Raw genomic sequence first — 13109 nt, 5'->3', positions numbered from 1 at the left:
ACAGAGTCTAAGGCGCAAGGCAACCTGTTACAGAGTCTAAAACGCAAGGGAACCTGTTACAGAGTCTAAGACGCAAGGCAACGCGTTACAGAGTCCAAGACGCAAGGCAACGCGTTACAGTGTCCAAGACGCAAGGCAACCTGTTACAGAGTCTAAGGCGCAAGGCAACGTGTTACAGAGTCCAAGACGCAAGGCAACCTGTTACAGAGTCTAAGGCGCAAGGCAACACGTTACAGAGTCCAAGGCGCAAGGCAACCTGTTACAGAGTCTAAGGTGCAGGGCAACGCATTACAGAGTCCAAGACACAGGGCAACGCATTACAGAGTCCAAGACGCAGGGCAACGCATTACAGAGTCCAAGACGCAGGGCAACGCATTACAGAGTCCAAGGCGCAAGGCAACACGTTACAGAGTCCAAGGCGCAAGGCAACACGTTACAGAGTCCAAGACGCAAGGCAACACGTTACAGAGTCTAAGGCGCAAGGCAACGTGTTACAGTGTCCAAGACGCAAGGCAATGTGTTACAGAGTCTAAGGCGCAAGGCATCCTGTTACAGAGTCCAAGATGCAAGGCAATGCATTACAGAGTCTAAGGCGCAAGGCAACCTGTTACAGAGTCTAAAACGCAAGGGAACCTGTTACAGAGTCTAAGACGCAAGGCAACGCGTTACAGAGTCCAAGACGCAAGGCAACGCGTTACAGTGTCCAAGACGCAAGGCAACCTGTTACAGAGTCTAAGGCGCAAGGCAACGTGTTACAGAGTCCAAGACGCAAGGCAACCTGTTACAGAGTCTAAGGCGCAAGGCAACACGTTACAGAGTCCAAGGCGCAAGGCAACCTGTTACAGAGTCTAAGGTGCAGGGCAACGCATTACAGAGTCCAAGACACAGGGCAACGCATTACAGAGTCCAAGACGCAGGGCAACGCATTACAGAGTCCAAGGCGCAAGGCAACACGTTACAGAGTCCAAGGCGCAAGGCAACACGTTACAGAGTCCAAGACGCAAGGCAACACATTACAGAGTCTAAGGCGCAAGGCAACGTGTTACAGTGTCCAAGACGCAAGGCAATGTGTTACAGAGTCTAAGGCGCAAGGCATCCTGTTACAGAGTCCAAGATGCAAGGTAATGCATTACAGAGTCTAAGGCGCAAGGCAACCTGTTACAGAGTCCAAGACGCAAGGCAACGCGTTACAGAGTCCAAGACGCAAGGCAACGCGTTACAGAGTCCAAGACGCAAGGCAACGCGTTACAGAGTCCAAGACGCAAGGCAACGCGTTACAGAGTCTAAGGCGCAAGGCAACCTGTTACAGAGTCTAAGGCGCAAGGCAACGCGTTACAGAGTCCAAGGCGCAAGGCAACACGTTACAGAGTCTAAGGCGCAAGGCAACGCGTTACAGAGTCCAAGGCGCAAGGCAACGCATTACAGAGTCTAAGGCGCAAGGCAACGCATTACAAAGTTTAAGGCGCAAGGCAACGCATTACAAAGTCTAAGACACAAGGCACTGCATTACAAAGTTTAAGGCACAAGGCAACCTGTTACAGAGTCCAAGATGTAAGGCAATGCATTACAAAGTTTAAGGCACAAGGCAACCTGTTACAGAGTCTAAGGCACAAGGCAACCTGTTACAGAGTCCAAGATGCAAGTCAATGCATTACAAAGTTTAAGGCGCAAGGCAACCTGTTAGAGTCTAAGACGCAAGGCAACACGTTACAAACTCCAAGGCGCAAGGCAACACGTTACAAACTCCAAGGCGCAAGGCAACGCGTTACAAACTCCAAGGCGCAAGGCAACGCGTTACAGAATCCAAGGCGCAAGGCAACGCGTTACAGAATCCAAGGCGCAAGGCAACGCGTTACAGAATCCAAGGCGCAACAGTAGTCATATCCAGCGCAACATTACAGAGTTAGAGATGACACAACATTAGAGGCAACACTACATTACAGAGTTAGATACAATGCAACGTTAGAGTTGGATGCCACACAACAGAGCTAGACACAATGCAACAGTACAGTCAGACCCAACACAGTGCAATATTACAGAGTTAGATGCAACGTTAGACAATGTTACAGAGTTAGACACAATGCAACCTTAGGATTGGATGCCACATGACAGAATTAGACACAATGCAACCTTACAGAGTTTGACACAACAGTAGAGTTAGGCACAACACTCCATTACAGAATTAGACACAATGCAACATTAGAGTTGGATGCCACACAACAGAGTTAGATGCAACCTTACAGAGTTCGTTGAAACGGTACAGCCAGACCCAACGCAACATTCTTTAGGCACAACATTAGTTGAACACAACACTCCATTACAGAGTTAGATAAAATACAACATTAGTGGGATGCCACACAGACACAATGCAACCTTACACAGTTAGACACAACAGTACAGTCAGACCCGACGCAACATTAGAGTTACATGCGATACAACATTAGAGTCCAACGCAAGATATTAGAGTTAGGCACAAAAGTTATAATTAGATGCAACACTAGTTAGACCTGATCCAATATTACATAGTTAAACATGATACAACAGTAGTTAGACACAACACATCACAACATTACAAAGTCAGGCACAACATTAGTTAGACACAATACAACAGAGTTAGACCCAACACAAAATTACAGAGTTAGATGCCAAAGACTATACAGCAGAGTCAAACAGCTAGAGACTACAAAACACTACACACTAGATTGCAGAGTGAGATACAACACAAGAGAGTAAGACACAACTAAACACTATACAAGACAGTACAGTTATTCAATACCGCATAATGCAATAGAGGTAGACTCAACACAGACTGATTACAATAGCTGAATTCAAAGCTGTACACTCAATACAAATTCTACTCAAAACTGTGGAATACTGTAAAATCACACACAGTACAAGTTACACCCAATAGAGCTACTGTCCACACAAGTTATACTCAAAACACTACAACAGTTACACTGAAAACTATACATGAAATTTCAACTTCAACATTACTAGGTTTCTTACCAGGTAGGTACCTGGGAACCTCACAGGAAAGTACAATGACTTAAAGTTGCACCAGCACTCTTAACTATACCTCTGAACAATGTTTGCTTTTAGGAAGTCCTCTCGCCGTCCCGAGGCGCGGCTCCACGGCGACTCCTCCGGCCGCCCCGAGGCGCGGCTCCACGGCGACTCCTCCGGCCGCCCCGAGGCAGAACTGCCAAGGAGTGAAAAAAAAAACCCAAAACCCTCTAGATGTACCTACTTTTCCTGTCCCAGCATTCTCAACACAGTAACTACAGCCTATTCCGCATCTCTCACCCCAGCAGTACACATGATCAAGCCTCCATCATTGAGGCAACATCTTAGCCAGAACTAGTTTCTCAAGCCAGAAAGAGAGAAAGCTATGCAGACCTCACTGGGCCCTCAAAAGTCAGATCTGCTTTTTTTAAAATTATTATTTCATATAATTACACTATCAATTACAACCCCCTTCCTCAAAGACATCAAATTTATAGTTAACTTATTACAGTCTAGTTCTGCTCAACAGTAGCCAGCAGGACTGACTCACCTAACCCTTCAACTGCAACATACCAAACAAACTCCATATCACCATGCACAAAACATACCTGCCCACCATAACAAATTATTACCACATTCCAGGGAGCACACCCCAGGAACTGTGTTCCCAGGTGCTTCAAAATTTGGCCCTGCCTCAAAAAAACCCAGTCCCAGCTCGGCCTGCGCCCAAACCTTGGCGATGATCATCGCCTCGCAGACCGGCCGGGACCAGGGAAAAAAAACCCAGCTGGGGGAAAAAAAAAAAAATCCCCCAGCTGGGGTTTTTTTATTCTAATTTTTTTTTTGTTAAAGCTAAGTACCTGCAAAGCAAAACAATACACAGACAACCTCAGAAGCAACCCCACCACCCCACAACCACACAGGCAATCCCTGCCACATAAACCGCTCCTCCCTCCCAGCCCATGCGTACCACCCCCTGCCAGCCACAACAAGCCATCACCCCTAGGCTGCACGGCTCCCTAGGAACTGTGTTCCCAGGCGCCTCAAAATTTGGCCCTGCCTCAATAAAAACCCAGTCCCGGCTCGGCCTGCGCCCAAACCTTGGCGATGATCATCGCCTCGCAGACCGGCCGGGACCAGGGAAAAAAAACCCAGCTGGGGGAAAAAAAAAAAATCCCCCAGCTGGGGTTTTTTTATTCTAATTTTTTTTTTTTTAATGCTAAGTACCTGCAAAGCAAAACAATACACAGACAACCTCAGAAGCAACCCCACCACCCCACAACCACACAGGCAATCCCTGCCACATAAACCGCTCCTCCCTCCCAGCCCATGCGTGCCACCCCCTGCCAGCCACAACAAGCCATCACCCCTAGGCTGCACGTCTCCCTAGGAACTGTGTTCCCAGGTGCCTCAAAATTTGGCCCTGCCTCAAAAAAACCCAGTCCCGGCTCGGCCTGCGCCCAAACCCTGGCGATGATCATCGCCTCACAGACCGGCCGGGACCAGGGGAAAAAAAAAAAGAATTAATTCTATATTCAATTTCTTTGTGCTAACTGCCTGCATAGCAAGACATTCTACTCCGCATACAACCTCAAAGAGCACAACAATAAGTGACTCCCACCTCTACAGCCCCAGACACTCATCCACCTACACACACGCTCACGTTCCCCCCTAGACGCATTCAGACACATCGAATGCTTGCACAGATGCAAAGTGCTTCCTTTGAGGCACCAAGGGCATTCTTGCTTCAAGTCTTCACTTCCACCTGGGGCTGGCTTGCATGCATGCATCGAGGCTGTGCTTCAAGTCCTTGCTGGCACCTTGAGCTTGCATCAAGTTCTTCCATCGCTAGCTTGCTTGCATAAACACATCAAGGTCTTGCCTGCACAAGTGAAATAATTGATTGCATCCATGCTGGCAGGTATCAAGGCCATTCCTGCTTGCATGCATGCACTAAGGCCAGGCTTGCATTAAGTCCTTGCTTGCACCAACTTCTTCCATCACATCCTTGCCCACAGGTGAACACTGACTTGTTTGCATACATACAATTCATACGTCACAGGCCAGGAGCCAAGTCTTCACTGCTTCAGGGGCATGCACCAAGGACAAGCTGGCAGGCGGGCAGGCATCGAGTGCACGCTCCAAGTCCTCGCTGGCAGGCAGGCATCAAGTGCACGCACCAAGTCCTCGCTGGCAGGCAGGCATCAAGTGCACGCACCAAGTCCTCGCTGGCGGGCAGGCAGGCAGGCATCAAGTGCACGCACCAAGTCCTCGCTGGCAGGCGGGCAGGCATCAAGTGCACGCACCAAGTCCTCGCTGGCAGGCGGTCAGGCGGGCAGGCACCAAGTGCACACACCAAGTCCTCGCTGGCAGGCGGTCAGGCAGGCATCAAGTGCACGCACCAAGTCCTCACTAGCAGGCAGGCGTGCACCAAGGACATGCACCAAGGGCTGTCTGGCATCCAGTCTTGGCAGCAACTGGTTGCTTGTCTGCACACACCAAGGGCTAGCTGACATCAAGTGCACCCACTGAAGGCTGGGTGGCTGCCTTGTTTACATGCCTGCATCAGCTTCTGGCTGGCAAGAGCTGGCATTGAGCTATTACATGGCTGCACTAAGCCCTTGCATCAAATCCTTGCTTTAAGCGTACGCACCAAGGGTTGGCTTGCTTGCGCCAAATCCTTGTTTCAAGTGCATGTACCAAGGCCTAGCTTGCACACAAATGCTGGGTTCCTTGCACCGAGGGCTGGCTTGCCTGGACATATCAAGGGCTTGCATGCACCGAGGGCTGGCTTGCGTGCATACATTTGATGCTTGCATTCTCCTTGCCTAGCAATCACCATTCGGCACACAGGTTGTCCTCCTGTGTCTGCAAAACAACACTGAATAAGTCATCTCAATACTCAGCAGTAGCTTAACAATTCCAGACGTCTTGTTTCCATTAGAGATTAATAATCATCTTTCACACTACAAGCGGGCAGAGAAAAAATAAGCAAAAAAACCCCAACCAAACCCAAACGTTAAGTCCCACACATACCATAAATAACACCCTTGATTATGAAACGCTTTGCTACCACTTCAATGGTTTATCCCACACAGCCTTGTTCATCCCCCCTGTAGCTGCAGAGCCAGGCAGAAACTACTTTCCTCAGTAGTTGCATCTATGGCTACTTGATGGGCAGTATACTGTATGACCCTAGGCTGCAAGCACGGACCATATCAGCACATTAACCGTAGAACTTTACTAATACACTTCTGTTGACAATTACCACTTCCATGCCTCAGGCAGAGCGCCTCCAACCAGACAAACATATGGAACAACGCTGCACATAAAAAAACAATGACACACCTGAGACAAAAGAAAACTCTGAGGAGAATGACCCCCAGACCAGAGATGCCACAGGGCAAGAATACCTAGGGGCTGCGAGGAAGTCTCAGCGGCAGCCCCAGAAAAGTGGAAGACCGTGGCCCCTTACTAAGGGATATGGCCACAAGTGGGAGGATGCATGTGCAAGAAGTGGCGCCTAAAGACCTTAGAATGTAGAGGATGCATAGAAGAAACCCCAGAAGAGGGGACGGATGCAAGGAAGTGCAAGCAAGCGCTCGATCAGAAAAGTTGACATGGCCTGCAATGCTGCTGCAATAGACAACTGACCAGAAACTTCTTTGAAGAGTAGAATACTGGGGCCCTGTAAAGACATATGGCTGCAACTGGAAGGATGCGAGTGCAAGAAGCCCTGCCTAAAGGCCTAAAAACAGAGGATGCGTGGAAGAAGTCCCAAAATGGGGATTTAAGAAAATGGACCAATAATCATTGAGGATGCTGACATGTCCTGCAATGTCTATGCAATAGACAACCGACCAGAAATTTCCAAAACAAAAGACCAATCCAAGCTTTAAGATGGCAATGCGAGAAGAGCCATGCCCACTTGGCACCTTACGACGAACAGACGTTCAAGACCCTAGAGATGATGCCCGAGGCACGTACCACGTGCCTTAAGCACCGAGATGGCATCAAGGCCTGTGGAAAACTTCATACGTGGCAGACAGGCTACATAGACTAAACAACAACACAGATACGGGCTAGAACTACCCTGTCTGGTGCATGCTAGCTCTGAGCTGAGAATTGAACCCCTCCCTATACCTGCACAAAGGTTACTCTTCCAGCACAGCCCTCTACCGTATGCTAAATCCCCTCCCTGCCGCTCTCAACATTCTGCCTTCTTCCCGACCCCAAACTGCGGCCCCCTCAACTTAACTTTCAGAGGGCCAAAGACCTGAAGCCATCCCTGGCAGAAAAATCTCAAACCGCATCAGCTAAGTGGGACAACCACGCACGGCTAGGTTCCTCTTGATTATCATCTGCAAGAAAACCAAACAGAAAATAGCACCGATAGTCAGCATCACACTGCTCAGTGCTAATACTTGTACTACACCCACAGCTAAATTGCCAAGACGTTCTGCTCACCTGTTCTGTCCCAATTCAAACATCCAACGCTGCAGCCACCGTCACGTGGGGCACCTAAGATAGGCAGGCAAAAATTACTGTTGTGCTTCTGAGAAATCAGTCCCGTGCTCCTTCTCCCCACTACCCGGCTCGCCTCAACTGCTCTTCCCATTGCAAAGGCAGCCCGCACAGCACCTGCAAAATCAAAGATAAATGCTCAATGGAGTTGCTGTGTACTACATTGATCTTAGACACCAATTTGGACAACCGCCCCCTCACCTCTCAAACCATTTTTCAGCATGAAGCTCAACCCCTCTGAGGCTGTATGTGGCACCTGCAAAAGAAGAGAGGTACTTAAGATACTAACACGAAGCAGAGGCTGCCCCCGGCAATACCCATCTCCTGGTATGTTTCCTTGACCGCTCTCCTGCCCGGCATCCATCATCTCAGGCTGCCGTGGTGAGGCTTAGTCTCCACCTGTAATATGCAGACAGCAAGGGATGCTTTTAAGATCACAAACTGAAAATGTAGATTAGCTATTTATATTGCCACCGGCCACAACTTCCCAATGACACCACAGCCGACTCACCTCCCTATGGCACTCCGCCTGCAACTCCATCAGCAGCTTTTGGTACACCGGTTCTCTCTCTGCATCTGAAAAACACAATATCGAAGTAGTCACTCAGACATTCAGTGACACCTTAACGGTTCCAGACCTCTCGCTTCCATTTAGCAATACCATCTCTACTGCACACTACAGCCAAGCGCAACAAGTCAACAACCAAACCCAAACATTATGTCCCAATCCCTTTGAATTTAAACTGCTCCGTTACCACTCCGCTGGATTCTCCCGCACGCTTTTGGTCACCCCCTCTGCGGCTGCAGAGCCGAGCAGAAACTGCTCTCCTCACCCGCTGCACCTAAGGCTATTTCTTCTGCAACATATGGTATGCCCCTAAACTGAAAGGTTTAGGCATATCAGCATATTAACCGCAGAATCTTGCCCTTCTACCTCTACTCGCTCTTACCGCCTCCATGCATCGGGCAGAGCGGCTCCAGCCAGACACGAAACACAGAACAATACTGCACACAAGACCGATGTCATGAACCAGGGACAAAAGAACTCGCTGTACGAAGAATGATTCCTGGATCAGACATGCCATTGGACAAGATGTTGTACAGGACTACAAAGAAGACTCTATGGCAGCCCTGGAAAAGTGAAGGACTGTGGCTGACTACAAAGAGATACAGCCGCAACTGGGAGGATGAAGGAGCAAGAAGCCCCGTTTAAAGACCTAAAGATGCAGAGGATGCATGGAACAAGTCCCAGAACAGGGATCCAAGAAAATGCGTGACTAACGATCGTGGATGCTGACGCAGGCTGCAAGGCCGCAGCAAAAGAGACAACTGAACAGAAGCTTCCAAAACAAGACCGAGCCACGCTTTAGGGTTGCGACGCAAGAGTAGCGGTGCCCGATCGAGACCGCATCGATGAGTACAAGCATTCGGGATCCTAGACATGGTGCCCAAGGCATGTCCAGCATGCCTTGAGGGCAAAGAAGACATCAAGACCTGCAGAAAACGTAAGACGTGCCACACAGACTACAGAACCTAGATGACAGACACAGGCAAGAAGCCCCGTTGAAAGACCTAGAGGTGCAGAGGATGCAAGTCCCAAGTCCCAGAACAGGGATCCAAGAGAACAGATGACTAACAAATACGGATGCCGACACAGGCTGCAAGGCTGCAGCACAAGAGACATCTGACTGCAAACTTCCAAAACGCAAGACCGATCCATGCTTTAGGATTGCAATGCAAGAAGAGCAGTACCCGATCGACACTGCGTTGATGAGTACAAGCATTCGGAACCCTAGACGTGGTGCCCAAGGCACGTCTGGAGTGCCTTGAGTGCAAAGAGGACATCAAGACCTGCAGAAAACTTAAGATGTGGCACACAGACTGCAGAAACTAGACGACAACAGACACAGGCTAGAACTGCCCTGCCCATGCTAGTTTTGGGCTGAGAAGCGGGCCCCTCTGCCTTTGCCTGCCCAAATGGGACTCTCCCTGCACGGCCCTCTCCCCTATGTTACCTTTAAAATCCCTCCCTGCCATCCCCGACCTTCTCCCCTCTTCCCAGATCCACCGAGCCTTGGTCCCGCAACTTAACTTCCAGAAGGCCAAGAGTTATCCTCGGTAGAAAAAATACCCCTCCAACAACATCAGCTATGTGGGATGATCCTGCAGTCACCAGGTTCCTCTTTGCCATCTGCAAGAAAAGGAAATGGAAGACAAACAGTGCCAAAAGTTGGTATTGCACTGTTCGATGTCAGTGTCCTGAATGACAGCTTGCTCTGCCTAACTGCCACATTGTTCACTCATTTGCTATTTGCCATTTCTAGTGTCAGATGCTGTGGCCGTTATTACCTGGGACAAGTAACTCCAGAGAATTACTGTTGTTCTTGTGAGAAGTCTGTCTTGTGCTTCTTCTCTGTACTACTCCGCTCATCTGAAATGCTATTCCCGTTCCCAAGGTGGCCCACGCAGCACCTGCAAAACCGAGGGTAAATACTTACCTGACTTGCCGAATAATACTTCGCTCTTCGAGACGTATCTAACTTCCTCCTAACCGTCAGCCCCACAACGATGACAATATGCCTGACTACCTCACTGGTGCCACAGAAATCCATGCGGTCTGCTTACCTCTCCTCTTCACCGCTCCCGTTGTAGGAACGCAGTAGTGGCGATACCCAGGACAACAGAAAGATGAGCCGCGGGGATCCAGATGTTCGCAGATTACCCAACTTTAGTCACAGGAAAGAACAAAAAAATCTTGCAAAAGTATTCTAATTGAAAACCAGTAAAGATGACAGACACCGAAGACAAAAAACACAGGACGCTCATCGTGCGGCAATGGAGGCTGGAATTACAGAGACGATCATCCAATGGAAAAAACTCACGATGGTGGGATTCGACTACTCAAAGACCTAAATTGGAAACTCAATGACCGTAAAAACCACAACTGATAACAAGGATGAGGTAACGACTACTGCGAACAATACTAGAACCAACCTCACTGGTAAGTTAAGGAAAAATCCAAGACTCTGGTAGTAAGGGAGGCTTGCGTGCCCGCAGACTAGATGAAGAAGAGTTGCTCTGCTTCTAACTGTCGCAAGCGAAGATAGCATCCATCCTCTTCCCTGAGAAACGCAAAGGAAAGTAGGGACGGAATCCTGCATTGCAGAAAAGCACTGGGTCCGTACCTTTAAGTAGTGAGGTCTCTAACATTCAGATGGATGGAGACGTGACGCATCCAAAGAAGTCAGCGGGGGAACAAGGGAAGTAGAAGGCACAAGGGAAGGAGAGATCTCAGAGCCCTAGAGATTATGTTTTGAGTGTAGTTGATGCTTTTCAAGATCAAACTCATCTGATGTTCAAACCAGATGATTGCTGCGCAAAGGTCAAGATGATCCATACCTTGTGTCTCAACTTCATCGTATCACCCATCAGCTGCAGAGAGAGCAAACCTGGATGGCCCTCGCATATGACTACCAAACTAACCCCAAAAAAGTCAATGAACCCATCTCGCTTCCCTTAACCGTCCCCCGAACCGTTAAAGTCCTTCTCCGCTCCTGAATGGCTAAAGAAAGAACTCTGCTCCTTCCTAACAGCACCTATCCTGTTTTTGAGCCTTCTGACTCTTCTCTGTTGCTGTTCCTTGGGAGTTGTGCTTCTGAACCCTTCCCTGTGTTCTGCTGGCCGCTCCTATCTTCTGCCAGCCCATGGATTCAAACTCTCACTCTAGCCTTGCAAACTGAATTCGAGATTATTATAACCTATGAGATACCCGTTACAAACTACAAAAGCTCTAGAGCCAAAGCATCGTCCCACATGAAATGAAGAACAGCAACAAGTTGTCCTATAACCGCAAATTCTAGGCAAATGCAAAGCCTACAGAATGAAATAAAAAGAAAGCAAATTATTGAAACATCTTGCCCCCTCCAACACCCGATAAAAAGTTACAGACCTTAAGAGAAAAGCACTCACCTCTATAAACAAAACAAATGTACTCACAGCTGTGTATGCTGCTTAGCCTATATAGGTCCCAAACTCTTACCTCGAACAGCAGCCTCTGCTTCTCTAAAAAAAAGACACAAAAAACCCGCAGAAACACCCAAAAAACCAACCAACCAACCAACCAACCAATCTTACCAAAACAGCTTAACCTACCCCAAAGCTGCAATGAGTTGAAAGAGTAGCAGAGCACTGATCTCAAGGAAGACCAGAAGCTGAATGACTCCCTAGTGGAAGGCCTGTGGCTTATATACCCCTGGGGCCTCCATACCTACCACCTGGGAATAGGGTGTGGCAACCCCCTCAAAGGCATAAATAGAGCCTGGGGAGCAGCTGTGTTTTGTTAACTTTGCTTTACATTCGTAGCAAGAAAAGCACTGAATGCAAAAAGGAGCTTTACTGACAATAAAGGTATTTGCTCTTTTACTTGCTCTTTCACGTTTTTCTTCTTCCCCTCCCAGCTTCCCTGTATCTCTCTTCTTTTATTTTTCTGTTCTGTTTTCTCTTCCTTTTCAGATTTCTGTCTCTGTTCTGTGGCCATAGTTCTTTTTTCCTTTTCCATCTTTGTCCCAATCTATAGCCATCTCTTCTTCCCCGCAATTTCACAGGCCTTATCCCTGGAGTACTTTCTTTTTCTGTGCCTGCATGTGCCTTCCTTTCTCTCTTTCCATCCTTCTCTTTTTCTCTCTATCTTTTTGTATTCCTCACTATTGCTAATCTAGTTTTTTCATTCATTCTGTGTCTTGACAGTCCCCTTTCCTGCACCTCTTTCTATTTCTGATCTTTTTGCTAATCACTGTGCTTTTACATAATCCCTTGTCTGCAGGTCTCCTAATTTCTCTCTTTAATACAGTCCCTTGTGGTTCTCAAAAAAGTCAGCTCTACTTTATGTATCCATGTGGCTTTATAAGATTCTTTTGCTGAAATTTTCTTCTAAGATTTGCTCAGAAAAATATTGGTGAAAAGATCTCTGTGTTCATATCTTTGGGAGGTCTAAAGTGTCAGAGCTTTAGCGTATGTTCTTCTCCTCTCTCCCTCCCTGCTTCAGCGCTCTGTAACTTAGAGGCACAGGCCCCTAGCTGACTTGCTTTTTGTACGTGCCTGGGATTCACATATCCCTGCAATCGGAGCCTGACTAATGATGTTGCAGCGGTGACTGTATTGAGTTCTGTGAGAGGAAGGGGTGTAACTCAGCTGATAAAAGCAAAGACTGTGTCTGTACTTGATGTAAATATAGGGGTTTCACAACCTTTCTTCTTATGTCTGGGGTCTGCTTTCATTTTTATCTTGTCTATGATGGCTTTATTGTACTTGTCGGCCTGGACGTTTTAGCCTAATGACTACACAAAAGACATGGCTGCATGCGATGGTAAGACTGGTGGGAAAAGGGCAAGAAGAGGATCGATAACAAACAATTGCAAATACCCTTTGGAGTTCGCTACTTCTTCAGCTGCTGAGAAACAGGACGGTCTCTGTGACTTTGCTACTGTACGAGAGCACGACTAGGGCTGCGGTAGCGCGTTTCGGTCACCTAGTGGCAGCAGAGAGACACGTTAATGGATGCGGGCTGCAGAACCGCTTTTGCG

Source organism: Cuculus canorus, chromosome Z (assembly GCF_017976375.1).
Source record: "Cuculus canorus isolate bCucCan1 chromosome Z, bCucCan1.pri, whole genome shotgun sequence".
Taxonomy (NCBI): domain Eukaryota; kingdom Metazoa; phylum Chordata; class Aves; order Cuculiformes; family Cuculidae; genus Cuculus; species Cuculus canorus.
Note: the sequence above shows the minus strand (reverse complement) of the source record.